Raw genomic sequence first — 13,986 nt, forward strand, 5'->3', positions numbered from 1 at the left:
AATTTCTAAATCTTGTTTTTCAGAAGTAAATTTAGCGTTTATACCTAGTTATATTTGGTCAATGTGTTATGTTGCTATTGCTCACATAAATATCACTATGCATGGTTACATGTGGAGCCAATAGCCAAGAGTTGATGATCATCTTTATGGGCAAAGAAAGAAAGAAAAAAATGATTTTATTTAGATTTATTTGAGCCTTTGTTAATCCTTGTTTTATACGAAACTTAATTAGTATTTTAGCTTGTAAAAATACCTTTAACTAGTATTTCACTATGCATGGTTACTCTAGTTTATTTTATTAGATGTGTTGTCAGACATAAGGCTGCATATTACTTTCTTGCATAAGTGAGCAAATAATGATAAATGATTAACAATCAATTCATACCTTTATAAAAATTTAAAATGTCATAAGAATTGAAAAGCAGATGAATTATTTACTAAGATTTGCCCATTCTTAAGATGAGATGCATTATCGGGATAAGTTGTAACATTCACAATTTTCTATTTTTTTAATATGTAAGCAAAAGCTATTAACTTTGTCTACAGATAAATATAATTTTTTGAAGAATTATAGATCTCTTACGGTTTATCCAATAAGTTTTTGGTTATATTTCATTTTAAAAACAAGTTAACTCATTGGATATCTTGTAGTCAAATGGATCTTTTCTTCTAAAACTTAGATTTGTTTCAAAAATATATTTTAAGATGGAAATGATATTTTATTATTTTAATAAAGTATTTACATACCAACCAAACATTTGTCTAGTGATATATGATTCTATTAGATCCTTATGATGACTAAAAGGTCAAGACTTCAAATCCTAGGAGCAACAATTGTTAAGAGGGACAATCACACACCCAAAATAAATTACTTTCTTATAAGGGGATATCTTTGGTAGTACAAAAAAAGTATTCACATATTTTTGGAATGTATAGTGAATTTATATTAAATATATTTTATGAGTATTTATCTTTTGGTAAGAAATATATCATATAATATCTGTTATATTATTTTATATGATAATATTATCTTCTTTTGATTTTTAATTAAATGAGTTATATTTACATAATGTTAATCATAAAATATTTAAGATAATATCATCATTATCTTTATCCTTTCTATTCATTTGATTCTTTTTATCTCTAATTAAACAAAACTAGTTTTATCCTATATCTTTATATATATGTTAGTCTGTTAGGGTGAGTTGCCTTTAATTCTTATCACTATATAATATACTTTAGAGTAAATTACACTGACAATCCCTAAGTTTTAGTGAAATTATACGAACCACCCCTCACTTTTTTAAACTTACACAAACCTCCCCTAGTTTTATACTTTCATTATACCACCCTGTATAAGAAATAAATGTAATCTTTTAAACAAAAAAAAATGTGATAAATGCAATTAAGTTAAACAAAACATATATATTGTGTAGACAAGTCTAATGAAAGTAGAAAACTAGAGGTTCGTGTAAGTTTAGAAAAGTGAGGGGTGGTTTGTATAATTTCACTAAAACTCAAGGGGTGTCAGTGTAATTTACTCTATACTTTATTAGCATATTTCCTAATTTGTTAAACCCTAGCCGCCACAAACACTCCACCTAAGATCATCCTCTCCAAAAGAGGTACCTTAGCCATCCCACCCATGAACACCACGCCACTAACACACATCAATTACCTACGGAGAAACTAGACTGTCGCAATCGCTAGGACAGTCCAAACTGTGCGAAACTTCTGTGAAACTATGTCTCTAGCATGGTTGTGCATAACCACTGATTATGTGATACATAATCACAAGGCTTCAGTGGTGGCTTTAATTCAAGGAAGGTGATGAAGGAGTCTTAAATTTTTTGTCAAGAGTAGTAGACACGATGAGGAAGAAAGTGATCTATAAAAGGATTATTGCGGAAGGACTTAACTTGAAGGAAGACAATAGAATAAAGTTAGGCCTTTGTATTGTGATGCTGTAATTTTATCCATGTTGCACGATGCTATACTTATGACGGTGGAGATACACCAAGTCCTTGTAGGGGAACATTTTGAACTAGGGTAGTTGCTAACAATAGGATTATTTTATTGGTACATAAATAAAGTGATTCATGTTTCATTATAGATTTTCAACTTTTGTATTATAGAATTTGGTTAATGTAGTGGTCTAATAGACATGGATTGACCCACGACAATACCTAAGGGCACTCATCTAAATCTCAACATTTATTACAGTAAGTTATATTTTAACTATTTTAAATGAAGTGATCTTGGTCTATGATTAGTTGCTAGTTTTAGGTAGAGTAGAATTTGATTTATTGTTTGATTGTTATTGACATGTATATGAGAAAATATTCTAAAGCTGAAGAAGATAATGAGAAATCTAGTTTATTTGCTAGACAAAGAGTTCACATAAACCCAGGCGAGAGAGAAGGCCAATGTGGTCTTACAGTATTTCGTTGAAGTGCTTCTCTAAGATGCTTTCGAAAGTCGGAGAGTCTTGTTTATTAAGAACTCTCATGAAAACTTGTTTTCTATGCATTATCATGAAAGGTTGCTAAATACTATAGAAACCTGATTCACGATGGTTTTGCAACCCAATATGCTCTGATTCACTTATTGATATCCAATATGCCCTAGTTCCATCCGAACCACTATTAAAGTTGTCATTTTCTTACCCTAAGCTTCAAAGAGTCATATGTCTAATAATACAAGTCCATCAAAAGAATACGAATGAGAATGAGGCTAATATCCTTAGCAAAAAAACAGAGAAAGGAAGAAGAGGAAATAGGAGACGCCATAGAGAGACCATTGAAGAAGAAGATAGAGGCATGCCAAACACATTAGGGTTTGAATGAAACTAAGTTTTGATATTATTAGGTATTAGAATATTGGGCTTACTTGGACAACCCAAAATATCTTTTAATTCTATGGACTCTATTTAAATAAAAGTATTTCTTTAAAAAATATGGAATTATTTTTTTCTCAAAATTGAAATAAAGTCATTTATTTAGTTTTCATTAATTAAAATATACTTAGGTGAAAATAACCAAATTATTAAATCATATTAGATTATAAATTATCCAAATTAATATGGAATTAAACCAAAGAAAATTAAAGTAAAATATTTTGAATATATTATTAATTAATAGTCAACCGTAATAATATAAGTATAAAGTATATGAGACATATTAACCAAATATACCTATAATATACTGATACTTTGACAAGGTAACATACCGTGTACTATGTACCCGTAAAAAGAGAACCATGTTTCATGTTACTATGCTAAATGTTTCTATTTGTGATGAATTCATAATTGTTTTATGTGCTAAATATTTGTGACAAAGTTATAATTTGGAAATATTCCAATTGCAATCGATATGATATTGATATGAAAAATAGATAAGTTTGAAATTGAGTTTTGAGTGGAGTTAAGAAACTTTATACGGGGTTAAATATAAATATTAAATGTACGAATGGAAAATGAATTAATTTGTAGAATTAGAAAAATTAGTGACTAGTATATGAGGATTTAAAACAAGAGTGGAGTGAGAGTTAGTATTTTGAGGGGAAAATGCACTTGGCTTTGTGTATAATTAGAGGTAATAGCTCTAACATATCTTGTTTGATAAAAGATATATGTCCTTAAGTACCCTTAGTGATTGAGGAGGAACAACAGAGTTGGTTGAGAGCTTATGGCTAATCACATACTTGAAAGTGTAGCGATGTTTGAGGCTTTGCTCATTGATAGTGAATCAATAAGTTAGTGTCTTAAGTTCATCCTCAGGACATGACATAATAAAAATGTATTAGGGTTGTGATAACTAACTTATGTGATATTTTCAAAAGATTGAGTTTGTTGAGAGCCTATGATTATTCATACGCTTAAAAATGTAGTGACATTTAGTGTTTTTTCAATGATATTTGATCGCTAAGTTAGCATCTTGAGCTATCCGTTGGACTGGGCATGATAACAATCCTTGCTCGAAGTGTGCTATTCTGGAACATAGCCACTCTACTAAAATATTGGGTTGTCTTCTCTATAATATAACTAAAACTCTATGCTCTACTAGTCCATTATCAAGGACGATGCTAAATGTGTATCAGTGTGTGCTATTCTGAAACACAACCACTATAGTAAAATATAGAGTTGTCTTCTCTATAATATCACTAAAACTCTACACTCAACTTGTCCACCATTAAGGATGATGCTAAATGTGTATCAGGGTGCGCAAATGCACACCCTGAAATTTAAAAGAATAAATATGTATACTAATTATAAGTGTGCAAATCCAAAATTATTTTTTTTGTAAATAAAATGACATATTTCTTGAAAACAAATAATCATTATTGTATTAAATCATTTTATAATATTGTGTATATGCAACTTACACTATAAGAAAAGATCATGTTAGCCATGGTTAATTAGCCACACTAAACGACCAATGTCTAAATTAATGCTTCAACCCATCCACTTTTTTTTAAGCCGAAGGTGCAACTACACCCCGAAATATATTAGAGAAAAGGACCAAGATACAAGAGGATCAATGAGAAATAAATCTGTAGCTAGGAAGTTGATTCCTATTTCTAAAACAATCATTTGATACTCTTAATGGCATGTGCCAAAAGTAAGACACCAAAACATGTATTAACCTGTATAATATGTTCTCTTTCCTCCTCCTTCCATTTTTTCACTTTTCTCAAATAGCACCAAATTCTTCAATAATTCAAATCTCAGTTTTTTTTCATATTTGCCACCATCTCCGTCATAGGAATCAATAGCTCCATTTACTATTTATTAACCTTCAATTTCCTCTACTATTAGATCTTTATCATTCCTAGGGTTTCACAATTGAAATCAAAGTATGAAGCTCATTCCTCATGAAACCTTCATTCCCGTTCCTCTGATCTTTCACCTCTCGTCATATTTTGCAGTCGTTTTGTCATCCACTGTGTTGTTTATGACTTGGTGCTTTTTCTCTTCATGCCATTTTTATTTCAATTTTATGCTTAGATCTATGGCACATTGTGGTGGTGACGAAGAATGAGAATTAGGTGCAAAGTATTATTTTGGTGAATGGAGTATTATATATATATATATATATATATATAATCTCTAAATTTCATCTTTAGAAAAGGCGTGTGCATTTTTGTGAATGCACATCTATTTCATTATAATGTTTATGTTTCCATTTTCTCTTATGTCATATGCTTAGTGTCTTAGGTTGAAATTTGGATTTATTTCTTTTAATTGTTAATCATTTTGAAATCGGAAGTTTTTGAAAACTATTTACCTTTTTGATTTGTGATTCTGGAATGATGTGATGTGACTTAGCCAAATCAGATATTGATGTGCTCCATTTTATGTTGAAGCGCATTTCTCTGTTGATTAACTTTGATATTGGTTTTCTTATTTTCTGATCAGAACCCTCACCAATTTCCTTTATCTATGTTTTTTGCATTCTGTCATTTAACTTAATAATTTTCTATCATTTTTGTGAATACTAATTTTTCAACAATTTGATTCTAAATATAAGTTTTTGTGAAGGGGAGAAGACTGAAATTTGAAATAAATTGAAATTGTTCTTTATTGCTATTGAATTGTTTTTGTACATTAGTGGTCAATGGAATATCATGGGCTAGCGAGTAGTGAAATAGTTATCTGCATAAGATGTACCAGATTATGTTAATATAAATTAAATGTAGTTGCTACTTGTTAGTTACTATCTATGTAGTCACATCACATGAAAAACAAATAAGGCCAGTTTATGATTAGCTTATACAATTAATATCAACTATTTGTCTTCTTTTTTATTCAGGTCTTGGAAGAAATCAAAGCCATTGTTAAGTGCCAAATTGTTAAGGAAACTTATATGCTTTCGGGGCACTTAGTGCGTATTTAGCTGTCATTACATACAATTCCCAATAACATAGCTAATCTTGCATTGTTTAGGAAATTACTCGTGTTTTATTGTTTGCAGGTTTAGGAATGATGAACAAAGGAGAAAAAAGAGAAGAATGAGTTTCTGAACAATATATGTCATTAATGAAATTATGTCTGGTTAAATGTGTGTCCACTGTTTTCCAATTATGTTATGCTAGAAACATGTGAATGAAATGTTGGGATAAGACTCTGTGATTGTAAATGATTAGCGTTCTGAGGTTTGACTGTTTCAGGATGTAGATGTTGATTTAGATACAAACTGAATAGGTTGAATAATGAGTAGTTAGTCAAAGGACAAAGCCTATAACCGGGGTGAGAGAGTGCATCCAAACACAAATTAGTGTCTTTTTTGGATTTCATCAATGAACTTTGCCTGATTTTTATTGTCATTAAGCATGGAATAGCATGAAAAATGGTTAAGGCTTAGTCTAGGATAGTTGAACAACAGCCAGAAAGCCTACCCGAATGAATTATGAACTTGATTTTTTTTGTAGCCCCTTTGAGCTAAGAAGTTTTCTTTATTGTGAAAAATTATGCATCAAAACCACATCAAAATGTATCAATCCCCATACCTGTGGAGAGAGATCATTAGTGCATACGAGTCTTACTGGACATTATGAAATGAAGTATGTGTTTATGAGGGTAGTGAAATCAAAATACTCCTTCTTCAACCATGTGATAAATGGTAAAGCGTGAAGCAAAAAAAAGAAAGAAGCAAGTGAAAAGTAAGTCATGCGAGAAAATAGTGACTCAAAAGAAAAGAGTCGATTGAAGAAGGAGAATCCAATGGCTGATAAGAAAGAACATGATATAAAGAAATTGGGAAGGAAACATGAGAAGAAAAGGTAAGTATTCACTAATGGTCTACCTCCCTTTTTGAATCTTAGAAATATCAATATTATTTGTAGCCAGACCTCATTACAACCCTGATGAAGTCCTTAAGATCCATGATTGAACATGTATATATGGTTTGATTGATCTGAAAGGCAAAGTCAAATTGTTTGGGGTCCAACAAAGAGATGAGTAAAACAGATAACCTGTGAGATCGATAAAGTCCTTTGATTGAACTGAATAGTTATTCTGATTGTAATTGAACTGTATGTGCATTCTGTTATTAGTTGGAACTTGGTCCACTATGATGGATCATGAAACAAATCTTTGTCAAGGATAAATGAATGACTCTAGCCATGCCATGATTGGATGAATGATTAAGTTTTCTTTAAAAAAAATAGATACTTTGAACTGAGTTGCATTTTGTTACTTTGCTTGAGGATAAGCAAGATTCTAGGTTGGGTGGAGTATGTTAAGTGCCAAATTGTTAAGGAAATTTATATGCTTTCGGGGCACTTAGCACGTATTTATGCTATCATTACATACAATTCCCAATAAGTTAGCTAATCTTGTATTGTTTAGGAAATTACTCGTGTTTTATTGTTGTAGGTTTAGGAATGATGAACAAAGGAGAAAAAAAGAGAAGAATGAGTTTCTGAACAGCACAGGCCTCGCCCAAGCGAAGGAATGATCGCTCAAGCCATAATTCAGAAGAAAATCACCACAAAGTACTAACACCCCTCGCTCAAGCGAATAAATGGTTGCTCAAGCCATAATTTAGAAGAAAATTACCAGAAAATACTAACAACCCTCGCCCAAGCGAGGAAATGACTTTTCCTCTCGCTCAAGCGATAATCCTTAGCTTGAGCGAGAGAGTGGCAATTGGAACTTGATATAGGCAACTTTGGGCAGCAAAGGGGGTTATCCAACCATTTTCCAGTCTTTTTCAGACAATTTTAGAGAGAAAAACACTAGAGATGAAGAAAGAAGTCGTGGGAATGACTTTAGATCCAGAATTTCTTGTATTTCTCATTATCAGAGTGTTGTAATGGCAAGGATGAGTGGCTAGTTCTTCGTTGTTGGGATTTGAAATATAATCTTCTTACCTTGTACTTCTAGATTCAATTCTAATGTAATTGTTATTTGATTTTGGGAAGTTTATCCCGTTCTTAATGCATGAGTTTAATTAGCTATTGAATTCTTCTTCTTGGGTTCAAGTTTAATTGGAAAGTTAAATTTGACACCTGATTTAGATTATATTCCTTCATACATCATTATTTCAGGAATGGATAATTATGTATGAATTTCTTTTAAATTGTTTTTTATGCTAGCTAATCAGTCAATTAGCCAAGGAATTGGTAATTGAGTGATTATCTAAGTATTTTATATTCAAGGAATTGATGTAAATGAATTTCCGAAAATGTGTATTAGAATCAGTAACTTCGCAAGTTGCTTGGAATTGAATCTATGGATGTCAAAAGATAAAGATGATGAATTTCGATCCCAACTCTTTTAAATTCACAGTTAATCTTTTATGTTAATTTAACCTTGTTAGAAAACTATTATCAAATTATCAAGCAAATTCGTGTAAATGGTTGCTCAACTAATTCTTGTAGGAATTAGTGTAAATCCACTCTGTTCCCTAAGAACGATATCCCGATACTTTACCGAATTTTACTACTTGGACGATACGGTGTGCTTGTCGTTCCATAAAATATCTAACATCCATAGGGAAGATATCAGGACTAACAACTATAATTGGATTACTATTATATTCAGGAGCTATGATTTCTATGCTTTTCTTGGTTACCTTGGTGAAATGGAACTAGAAGGAGGTTCTCTTTCTATTGGGTTTGCTAACATTATTGGCTACTCTATGATAGCAGGGTTAGCCATGGGAATGAAACCAATTTGTGGTCAAGCTTATAGAGCAAAACAAATGAATATTCTTGGTTTGACCCTTTAAAGAACAATACTACTTCTTCTTTCAGCTTCTATTCCTATCTCATTCACATAGCTTAACATGAAGAGAATACTCATGTGGTGTGGCCAAGACCATGAAATATCATCCATGGCACATAATTTTATTCTATTTACCATACCTGATCTTTTTTCCCCTCACATCTTCACCCTCTTAGAAAAACTTAAATTAAGTTTCTTAGAGGTTGGTCTTTATTGCTTGCACTTGCTATCCCAACTTGTGTCTCAGTTTGCCTTGAGTGGTAGTCGTCTTCATTGCTTGCACTTGCTTTCATTCTATTTTTTGTTATTCTCATTTCTTCTGATTTTTATTTTTTTTATATAAAAACTGAATCTAATATGCTGGTATCGGGTTTCAGTTGTTGAACACAAGTGCTTAAAGAGAAGAGTCAAAGAGGTCGTTAAAGGCATAAGGCGTGGTCATAAAGGGTCTTTTTATTCATTCATTTCATTAATCATAATGCGTAATTTTTGTGCAAATTAAAATGTAATAGTGTTCCTTTATAATTTGTGAATTCAGGTTATGTGTTATTGCTATGAACATATTACCCATTGATGTCATCACTCATGTTCCTATTATGTGTGAAGAATTTGACATTGCATATGTTTATGTTCACTCTAAAGAAGTAAGTAACCTTGTACCTTTGTGATTGTTTAGCTATATCTATTATTTTTTCTTTGCTTGTGTTCAACAACCATCTTTTACTGTTATAAGCGTTAGGAATTAGCCACGTCTAACTTGTTAATATGTTAAATTAGGTGCATGTTCCTCTTATAATGAATTGAATGCTCTAAACTTTTTTGATACCCATTTTTTCAACAACAAATTAATTTTAACTTAAACCAAGCATGAATTGTCTTAGAGGTTGGTCTTCATTGCTTTCACTTGCTATCCCAACTTGTGTCTCAGTGTGCCTTGAGTGGTGGTAGTATGAACTCATGATACTATTATGTGGGCTCCTTGAGAATCCAAAAGCTACCATAGATAAAATGTGATGCAGTTTTTGGTTTATATTTGGCTGATGTTCTAATATGTGATTATTGATCTGTTATGGTTATGTCTATGACACTCTTGGTGTCTTGTTAGCCTAAATTTGTGGACTAAGATTAGGCATGGGTATTCATTAGCTTCTTGTTAATAGACAATTCATTGAAGAAGTGATAAACTTCAAAATACTTAGCATTATATATTATATATTATTACAGTGAATGTGAGAGCATAGGAAGCAGTAGGCTAGAGATATTTCTGTTGATCTTCCCTATTTCCAATATATCACCCAAGTGTTAAATACTGCTTTACTACCATGAATCATTTTCTTTTTGTACTGACTCTAAGCATGTTTTTTCTGCAAAATTGTGTGTGTATACATATTTACTATATTTTTTATTATTGATGAAACATTCCTTTCCGGTGCTGTGCAATGTGATCTATCACATGGAAAAGTGAAACCTGTGTGGTTATTAACTGCAGGAAATGAGTTGGCTGGAATGAGGCAGAGTTTTGATTATATGGCATGTGAACCAGCAAAATGAGAAAAACAAATACAATACCATGGAGGAGGCATCAACAGATCTGATTATGGGTGAAATTTCGTAGTGTTAATCTCGTATATTTTCCACTGGACCACAGATCTCAAAGCTTCTTCAAGGTGATGTTGAAGTGATCAAGTGGGCAAGACTAGAAGTTCCACGTGATTATGCCTGAAATTTTTACTATAGAAATATTGTTGTTTTTAACCAAATTTGGAATGTTTGAACAATTGGTATGAATGATACATATTATGTGAACTTATTAATGCTTACGTATCTGTGATTTATTTTAAGATGAATTTGATGATAATTTGAGATATTGGGTCCACTTTCTTAATATTAATGCTTATGGAATATAATGATTGTTAGAGAGAATCAAAAGAGAAATATGTGTGAAAATTGTAACCCCTAAAATTTTCTATTTTTATGTGAGTGAAAAATATAGATTTGTTTTATAGATTTATCTAAAGATAGATAAATATGATTTTAGATGAGTTGTTGATCTTTTAATGTTTTCCTAATAAGTTTATGATTTTGTTTTATTTCAAAAACAACTTACTTCAATGGTTATTTTGTAGTCAAGTGAATCCTTATCTTCCAAGAGTTACACTATGTTTGGTTCTATGGAAAAATTTTGGTTCAACACTAAAAATGAGGGGAAAGAAAAATATGCATGGGTCTCACACAAAAAGTTTTCCTCCCTATTTTGTGAAGAAAATTAAGAAAGGAGAGAAAACCATCAAAAATTCCAAATTTGCCTTTCACTATGAATGAATTTAAAGAACCACAATCTATGTGAAAATATATACAATTTAGTAAAATTCTTTGTTTATATTCATTTTGATGTGAAATTCTTTAACTTAATATTATTTTTGTTGCTTCTAAACTAACAAATAAATAATAATTGTGTATTGTCAATAAAAATGGAATGAAAAGAAAAAAATAAACATAATTACTAACAAAGTGACAAATATTAAATAAATTAGAAAGACAAAATACAAATATGTAGAAGTTAATTGTTAAAATTATAAAAGTGATTATCAAAAAATGAGTTATACTTTACTTATATACATATATGAGAAGAAGATATAAGATGTTAATGATTTTTATTGAATTTTATAAACATAAATTATGATATTAAACTTACTTTATATGTGACTTCAAAATATTAATCAATATTATTAAAAATAAATTATTTAGTTATGTAATTTGTAATATTCAAAAATAGTATTAAAAAATTAGATACATTATATAATTATGTATTGTCATTTTAAATAATTATCTAGTTATGTAATTTAGTTATATAACGAGGGCACTTATGTCATTTTAAATATATTATGTTTAAACATGTATTTTCTTTCCTCTCATTTTTCTTCCATTTTCAGTCATACCAAATAATAAAATTATTATCTCATTTTCTACTATTTTTATTTCCTTCAACTTTCCTTCCTTCCACTTTCCTTCCTTAACCAAACATAGCCTTAGACTTGTTTCAAAAATATATTTTAAGATATGCATTACATTAGTAAAATATTCAAATATTTTTGTAATACATAGTGAATTTGCAATAAACATATTTTGTAAGTATTCATATTTTGGTAAATAATTTAATGAATAATATAGCTGATAATATCTATCTTGATAACATTATCTTGTATTTTGAATTGTTATGTTTGTTATAATGTTTGTATTAAACTAATTTTGATAGTATATCATATTATAATCAGTAATTATTTGGATTAATATTTAACAAAGTTACCCTCTAAGATTATCTAGATATGTTATGTAGCTATTTTTTTGTGATTATCTTATTTATTGTAGTTACTTGGAGATAAAACATAATTTTATTATTTTGATAAGAGTAACATTAAAATTAATTTTAAGTAAAACATTAACATAATTAGTAACTACAAATACATGGGTTGAATGGGGAGAGAACAACAACAAAAATTGCACTTAGTAAGTGATCTATAACTGCAGTTTATAGAAAAGAAAGAAGATAACACGGTAATCAATTTTATTCTTTCTTCTATTCCTTGAATTCAATAATTGATAAATTTGTTTTGTTTATCTTTTACTGCCACCACATGAAAAATAATTGGTATTTCTTCCTCCTTTCACAGTTTACAAAATCAAATAGTTCTCTATATAATACGGCTGGTGATTTTGGATTGAACATATCTTTTAAAAACAAAAGAAAAGTAGGACATCACTACCTATTTGAATTATATTCCTTATATATACAATTTGTGGATCTATTAATCATAATGTCACGTTTTTATTCTTCTTCTACAAATTAAAATTGGCGAGTCCCCTTATTTTCCATATATTTTCTTTCAAATGTTTTAGATCTTCCAATTCTAGCATTGTTCCATACTCGATACCTAAATTGATATTATGTTCATTTCTAATGTGATCATAAGTGATTTTTTTGTCTGGTCACTTTAATTAATGTATGTTAAGCTTCATTTTATTTATTTTAAAAAATTTCATGTATTAATTTCGTGGTTCTAAAAGAGATAACATGGCCACAAGAAAAATATATGTGTTTTGTTTTGCTATGTGATATTATCTTTATTTATTATGAATGAAACCACTTAGTATTGGAGGGTCAGTGGCAACTATTTTATGGTAACTTATTTTTCAAAGGCTAGTTAGTAATGTCGTTTTATTTATTTAGTTATTTCCAACACCAATCTCTTATAGTACATATATATTTATATTATTCTGCAATAGAAACTTATATGTGTGCTTTTTCATTAAAAATTGTTCATCAATAATAGATTAACTGTTAGTTTTTTAGGTAGAGTAGAATTTGATTTATTTTCTTGATTGCTATTGGCATGTTATGAGAAGAAGTTTTGAAGTTGAAGGATATTACGTGATATCTTGTTTGTTTGTTGGAGAAGAAGTTTGCATAAACCCAGGTGAGAGAGAAGTGTTAGGTATCAGTGGCTAAAATACACCTAGAAGGGAGGTTGAATAGGTGTAGCGGTCAGAGTACCCGCTTTTTCGAAAACAACAAATTATTCAAAATTAACCCCAGATTAATCGATTAACAGAACACTAATAATCAATTAACACAATTACTTTAATCGATTAAATCAGCTCAGAAAATACAAACAGATTCAGTTTCTTGCACAACAATTAACCGAGATTTAAACGAAATTATAGAGCTTACAAAATATCAGAGTTACACTAGTACAGTATGGAAACAGAATATATCAATTAAAACAACTATACAACGTAACCGATTAAAGCAATAAAGAGAGAGAGAGAGAGAGAAAAATCCTGCAACACGATTTTTATCCTGGTTCGTTTGCGTGACCACTTGCAAACTAAATCCAGGCCTCCCGGATGACCTGGGAGATTTTTCTTCACCATAATTGAAGTAATGTTTTACAAGCAATTCTTCCAATTACAACACTTAGATATTCACTTGAAACTAAAGAACCTTATTCCTTGGTTTGACTCCCTTCCTACCGCCCAAGAAAACCTTTCTTGCGGTGTAGCCCCAGCCAAGAACCTATTCTTTCTATCAAGAACACTAAGCTAATGAAGATACAACAAAATCTCGTTGGTGGTAAGACACCTTGAGATTCCCAAAGTTACAACACTTTTTACAACAAAAACATAGAGTAATCTAAAGCAATTATAATGCTCAAAATAGACAATTAAGACCTTACTCTAAAACTCTAACACAAGTCTCA

This window comes from Lupinus angustifolius, chromosome LG13 (assembly GCF_001865875.1).
Source record: "Lupinus angustifolius cultivar Tanjil chromosome LG13, LupAngTanjil_v1.0, whole genome shotgun sequence".
Classification (NCBI taxonomy): Eukaryota; Viridiplantae; Streptophyta; class Magnoliopsida; order Fabales; family Fabaceae; genus Lupinus; species Lupinus angustifolius.